Consider the following 7134-nt stretch of genomic DNA (forward strand, 5'->3'; position numbering starts at 1 on the left):
CTCTCTCACCCCGTGTCACTCCCCCCCCACCACTGCCTCTCTCCCTGTGATGGCGTGTCATCCTACAACTTTTTACCAAGCAAGCTGGGTAAAGTGCTGGCTGCAGTTTCAAAAGTTGTCTTTCCTGGAGCACATTGTGTTATGTACAACGTTACTTTCCCCTAGAACAGTGACAGCAAAAGGCAGACACCATGGGGTTGAAGGTTCTATTCTCAGGGACAAACACTTAACAATAATGTTGTGAGCGGTTTCTGACCAGTGGACCAAGGTCTGCCTGGGGGACCACCCAGCCTGCAAAGAGAAAGCATCTGAAAAAAATCCCTCTCCCTCTCTGAGATAGTAGGAACTGCCGATGCTGGAGTCTGAGATAACAAGGTGTAGAGCTGGATGAACACAGCAGGCCAGGCAGCATCAGAGGAGCAGGAAAGTTGACGTTTCAGGTCGGGACCCTTCTTCGTTACCACTCCCTCTCTGTCTCTCTCACTCCGCATGGAGGGACCAGAAAGTCTCCAGTAATAGCTCACTGTCTACTTTCTCCTCTCTCTACAGGCCTCTGTTGGAGGAGAAATGGAACACTTTTGTTGAGAATACAGCTTTTCCACTGTCAATGTAAAACAGCAGTGTGTGTGCAGACAACTGTGTATCAAAAGTGAAGAATGAAAAAGGAACTGGGAAAGGAAGAGAAAGAAACATCTCACTGAATCCTGTGATCACGGCTGGTGTTATTGCAGTGTTTCCCTGATCGTTTCATTTCCTTTTCCACCCTCAAGGCCCACCTCTGTCTGTCTGTGAGGGGGTTTTAAGGAAGGGACAGAGTCTAAGAATGTAGAGTTATAAGTTAAGAAATCATATTTCATCATTGCCATTGGTTAAAGAGTATTTGTTCATGCAGAAACCTGGTGAGTGTTTTAACGCAAGTTCATCAGGGCAGCTAAACTGGTGGCTTTGAGCAGATTAACTGAAGTTTCTCACATCTGTGATGACTCCGGAAATATTGTGCTCAGTTTCCAGCACAGTAGCCCAGTGGTTATGACACCATCTAGCTCGATATTCCAACCTGTTTTTTTTGTAAGACCAGCTCAGCTGGTGGCGCTGCCTTTGCCCTTTCCCTGTAAACTGTACATTTTCTTTCCTCAGAATATTCATTTACAGGATGAGGACATCGCTGACCGGGCAGCATTTATTGCTCACTCCTAATTGCCCAGAGGGCAACTGAGAGTCAACCACATTGCTGTGGGTCTGGAGTCACATGTGGGCCAAATCAGATAAGGATGGCAGTTTCCTTCCCTAAAGGACATTAGTGAACCACTTGGTTTTTCCCAACAATCAGTAACAGATTCATGGGCATGACTAGATTCTTAATTCCAGATATTTTTATTAATTTAAATTGCACCATCTGCTGTGGTAGGGTTCAAACACAATGTTATCTGGGTCTCTGGATTAACAATCCAGCGATAATACCACTAGGCCATTGCCTCCCCTACATGGGTATATGAACAAGGAAGGTATGGTCCAAATGCTGGAAAATAGGGCTAGATGAATTTAGGATATCTAGTCAACATGGACGAGTTGGACCAAGGGGTCTGGTTCCATGCTATACAGCTCTATGACTCGATCCAGTTCCCTTTTTGAATCTGCCTCCACCGCACTCCTGGCAGTGCATTCTGGGTCTTAACCACTTACTGTGTGAAACAGTTTCATCTTGTGTCACTACTGATGCTTTTTCCAATCACCTTAAACCTGTGAATCCTTCCACCAGTGGGAACAGGTTTTGTCCTGTCTACACCACCCACACCCCTCAGAACTTTGAGCATTTCAATCAAACTTCCTCCCAACATCCCTCTCTCCAAGGAGAACAGATGCAGCTTCTCCAGTCTATCCTTGTAACTGAAGCTCCTCACACTGGACCCTTTTCACATCCTATTGAAAGCTTTCATGTCCTTGGTAAAATGTCCCCAGACCGAATGCAATATACTTGCCAAGGCTGAGCCAGTGTTCTAATCAAATTGAATATAATTTCCTTCCTTTGAGATTTTATGTCCTTGTTAATACAGCCTTGGCTGCTGTATGCTTGTTGTAAAATCCCATCTGGTTCACTAATGTTTTTTAGGGAAGAAAACTGCCATTCCTACCTGGTCTGCCCTACATATGATTCTAGACCCAAAGCAATGTGATGGCTCTGATCTACCCTCTGGGCAATAAACGGTGCGCTTGGCAGTGATGTCCTTCTCCCATGAAAGAATAAATTTAAAAATGCTTCATTAATCATTCTCTGAACCTGTCTATCACAACGACCTCACATTTCACAATACTTCCAAATGTGAGCTCGTATCCACTCGATCCCAGACCATACTGCACTGTCACACTGTAATCACAATTCCAAACCGATACACAATTGAAACACAGAAAATAAATATTGATGAGCATCTGGGGAAAAGAGAATTGACTTTAATATTTGGACCCGAATGTTTTCAGGTTTTAGTCAGTAATTTTCAAAGATGTGAGGCTAAGATTGAAATGCAGCAAGAACCTTGCTTGCACGCTCATAGTACACGGTTGGAAATTCAGAAGGCTGGATTAAATCACAGTACACTGCTCCTCAAACACAGCCCTTCACTGCTTTGCAGTGTCTTTGTGTGAGAGCAACCAATTCTCCGCACTGCAGACAACACTTCCTATCTTCTGGAATGTTCTGCAGCCCAGTTTAATTGCTGTTGACAGCAGGTTTCCGAAAATGTATCCACTGGATGGGAGGGGGAGGGGAGAGGGGGTTGGGGGAATGGGTGGAGGGGGAAGAGGTTGGGGAGGGGAGGAAGGACCGGGGAGTTGTGGCGGTGGGGAGGTTGAGTGGGCAACAGGAGTATACTGCCAGGACGATTTCTGCACCCAGCCAGCGGACAGCTGAAGCAATGACAGGGAATAACAGAGAGAGACTGAAAGTGAATAATGCTCTGATACTCAGCTTGAGGCAGTCACAGACAACAAAGATGAGTGATCCTTTCACAGACACAATACAACTTGCACACTGACATGCAAATACAACAGGCGGTATTCAGGGATAGTAAGAGCTGCTAATGCTGGAGTCAGAGACAACACAGTGTGGAGCTGGAGGAACACAGCAGGCCAGGCAGCATCAGAAGAGCAGGAAAGCTGATGTTTTGGGTTAGGACCCTTCTTCAGAAATAGGGAGGGGTTGGGGATGGGAGTGGAAATGGTTCGCGACCGGAAGGTGTTGTCATTTGTCATGAACCGAGTGCAGGTGCTTCACAAAGCGGTCTCCGAGCCTGCGCTTGGTCTCACAGATGTAGAGGAGGCTACATCGGGAGCAGATGCAGTAGACCATATTAGCGGATCTGCAGGTGAACCTTGGTCTGATGTGAAAGGTTTGTTTGGTGCCTTGAATGGAGGTGAGGGGGAGGTGTAGGGGCAGGAGTAGCACTTCCTGCGGTTGCAGGGAAAGGTGCCGGGGGTGGTGGGGCTAGCGAGGAGTGTGGAGTGGACGAGGGAGTTGCGGAGAGAGCAGTCCCTATGAAAGGCAGATAGGGGTGGGGAGGGAAATATATCTTTGTTTGTGGAATCAGATTGCAGGTGGCAGAAGTGGCGGAGCATGATATGTTGAATATGGAGGTTAGTGGGGTGATCTGTGAGGACAGGGGGATCCTGTCTTTATTTTTGTTGGGGGGAAGGGGAGGTGAGGGCAGGGGTGTGGGAAATGCAAGAGATGTGGTCAAGAGCATTTTAGACCAGTAAAACGCTCATAGGCACTTTACTGGGGCATCAGCTGCACTTGCTACAGAATCACACACAGTCCTCAAGTCATCAGGATACAGAAGGAGACAACTCAGTTCATGAAACTCAATTCAGAACACAGTCAGTTCTATTCTCCCACTCAATTCCTGTAATCCCCTGACATAAACATACACAACAAATGTTCAATGTTGAGATTCTAAGAATAAATTTACAGTCAAAAAGTAGGGTTCAACTTGCACAAGTAACATTTTGTAGAGACTGAAACACACCCTCTCACAAGCCTGCACTATCACAGCGTAGCCTGATCAGCAACTGTTTCTGCTAACTGTCATGGTCATGGTGCAAAAACTCATCTCAAAGTCACATACAGCACCAGCTTGGCCAAGTCTGGTTCAGACTCAGATACTTGGCAGGGACAGGAATAAGATCCTAAGAAATAGGAGTAGGCCATTCAGTCCTTCACAAGTATGTTCCTTTAAAAAAGGTTATGGCTGATTTTTTTACTCATTTCCATATTCTTTAGCATCAAAAAATCTGTTGATTAATTGAGCTCATCCTTAAATATATTCAGCACTGGAACATTCAGCACAATCCTTTGGGACAAAAGATTCCAAAGATTTGCAATCCTCTTAGGGCTTTCTAGACTCTCACCATGTAAAAATTGTAGGATGTAGGATTTATGATCACTTGGAAAGGAAAAAAAAATCTATTTACTTGATAGAGGTGTACAAAATGATCAGAGGTACGGATAGAGTAGACAGCCAGAGACCTTTTCCTAGGGTGGAGGTAGCTATTACGAGGGGGCATAGTTTTAAAGTGAAAGGAGGTAGACACAGGGGAGACGTCAGAGGTAGGTTCTTTAATCAGAGAGTGATAGGGGCATGGAATGCATTGCCGGAGAGGGTAATGGAGTCGGCCTCATTAGGGGCATTTAAGCGGCTATTAGATAGGCATATGGATAATAGTATAAGGTAGGGGTGGAGGTTAGGAAGACCTTAGGATTAGGGTAAAAGTTCGGCACAACATCGTACTGTGCTGTACTGTTCTATGTAAAAAGGAACCAGCCTTTTCCCTTTCATAGAGATCACATTCCATCGACAATGTTCATGGCCAAGCATTTCCCCTCCTGATAACGGTTTACAGCAACTTGCAATGCTCCATATTTCTCACGTAGCTTTGTATTTTCAGCAAAAGTCACCATATAACACTGACTGCCTAACCCAAGCCGCTGATGTACATGGTAAATGGCTAAGGCCCGAGTGCCAATCACTGCAGTACCCTGTTAAACACAAAAAGGTAACCTGAGCACATCCCATTTGTTCCCATTGTATGCTTTGTACCCAGTAAACAATCAACAGTCCATGTTTATACATTACTGCATCTCATCAGCAGGACTTTGGATATGAACCCCTCGTCTGGTATCTTGCCAATGTCTTGTGAAATTACAACACTGGCTCCCCAAACCTACCAACTAGTTACAACCTGAAAAAAATCTTAGATTTCTCAAGCATGATTTGTACTGTAACTAAATTTGTGACAATACTAAGACTATTAGGAAAGCAAGCTTTCTTTATCATTTGTAACATGAGTATTGCTGGCTGCACCAGTATTTGTTGTCCATCCCTACACACCTTTGAGGTGGTGGGGAGCTGCCTTCTTGAACTGTTGCAGTCCTGGGATGGGCTAAGTACACCCACAATGCTCAGAGAGGGACTTTTGACCCAGCAACAATGCAGGAACGGCGATATATTTCCAAGTCAGGACAGTGAGTGGCTTGGAGGGGACCTTACAGGGCTGGTCTTCCCATGTATGTGCTGCCCTTGTCCTTCTGGGTGAAAATGCTCATGGGTTGGAAGGTGCTGTTTAAGGATCTTTGGTGAGTTTCTGCAGTGCATCTTGTAGATAGTACACACTGCTGCTACTGAGTGTTGGTGGTGGAGGGAGTGGATGCTTGTAGATATGGTGCCAATCAAGCGGCTGCTTTGTCCTGGATGGTGTCAAGCTTCTTGAGTGTTGTTGGAGCTGCACCCATCCAGGCAAGTGGGGAGTATTCTGTTACACTCCTGACTTATGCCTTGTCAATGATGGACAAGCTTTGGGGAGTTGGGAGGTGAGTTACTCGCTGCAGTATTTCTAGTCTCTGACCTGCTCTTGTAGCCACTGTGTTTATGTGGTGAGTCCAGTTCATATTCAGGTAAATGGTAAGTTGAGAGGGTTAGAAGTGTACAAAGCAATATAGACAACTTAAGTGAGTGGGCAAGTGTTTGGCTGATAGAGAATAATACGAGGTTGCCCTCAGATGAAGCAGTAAAAAGCAGAAAGACGTATTATTATTGAAATAGAGAGGCTGCAGAATGTTGAAGTATACAGGGCTCTGGCTGTCCTGGTACATGATTCACAAAAATACAGCATGCAGAAACAGGAGTGAATGAGGAAGCCAAATGGAATGGTGTTTTTTATTACATGGGAAATGGATAATGAGAGCCTTGCTGTAACTGTACAGGCTGTTGGTGAGATCACTCCTGGAATACCAAATATAATTCTGCTCTCATTATAAAGGAGGTGCCCTTCGAGGCAGTTCGGAGGAGGCTCACTCAGCTGGTTCCTGGGATGAAGGGGATATCTAACGAGATTAAGATGAGCAGACTGTGCCTATACCCATTGGAGGTTAGAACATTGAGAGGTGATCTTATTTCAATAGAAGTTCCTGAGGGGGTTGACAGTGTGGATGTCTCCTCTTGTGGGGAAATCTAGAACGAGGGAATGTAGTTTAAATTTCTGAAATTCACTAAAGTTCCTTAGGCAGTGCCTTCCAAACCCACAATCACTAACATCTGGAAAGACAAGGGCAGCAGATAGATGGAAGTAACAAGGGAGAAGCAGGTCTGGCAACTCAATACTCTGGAGAATTGGATCTCCAGACAGCTCAGGGAGGGTGTAACAGAGGTGGTGGTGTCACATTATTAATGACGGAATCGATTACTGCAATGAGGAGGAACAATATCTTAGAAGGGTTTTCAAATCAGACTTTGTAGGTATAGCTTAGGAATAAACAGGAGATGACAACACTTTTAGGAATGTGTTATAGACTCCGTAATAGTCAGTGGGCAACAGTCAGTGTCATACAGCATAGAAACAGACCCTTCAGTCCAACCATACATGCTGAGGAGCAAATACGTGGACAATTCACTAACGGGTGGAAAAACTATAAATGCATAATTATATTAGGGCAGTTTGACTTGCATGGTACGATCTACCTGTATAGCACGCAAAACAACACTTTTCACTATCCCGCCCCAGCCCTTCCTTATGCCCACATCTCCCCATTATCCCCCCACATCCCCACCCCCACATCCCCTCCTTATCCTCCCCTCCCCCACCCCC

The 7134-nt window shown here is 45.3% G+C and overlaps 1 long non-coding RNA gene across 1 annotated transcript in view; it reads right to left on the bottom strand.

Moving 5' to 3' along the window:
* Nucleotides 1-192: 192 nt before the first annotated feature.
* LOC125482459 overlaps nt 193-7134 on the bottom strand; it is a 7308-nt gene continuing 366 nt past the window's right edge. Inside the window, exon 2 of the long non-coding RNA XR_007261650.1 lies at nt 193-553. This is a non-coding gene — a long non-coding RNA (uncharacterized LOC125482459). The remainder of the gene's footprint in view (nt 554-7134) is intronic.

The sequence above is a fragment of the Rhincodon typus genome, unplaced genomic scaffold (assembly GCF_021869965.1).
Source record: "Rhincodon typus isolate 14 unplaced genomic scaffold, sRhiTyp1.1 hic_rhity00010659, whole genome shotgun sequence".
NCBI classification, from domain to species: Eukaryota; Metazoa; Chordata; class Chondrichthyes; order Orectolobiformes; family Rhincodontidae; genus Rhincodon; species Rhincodon typus.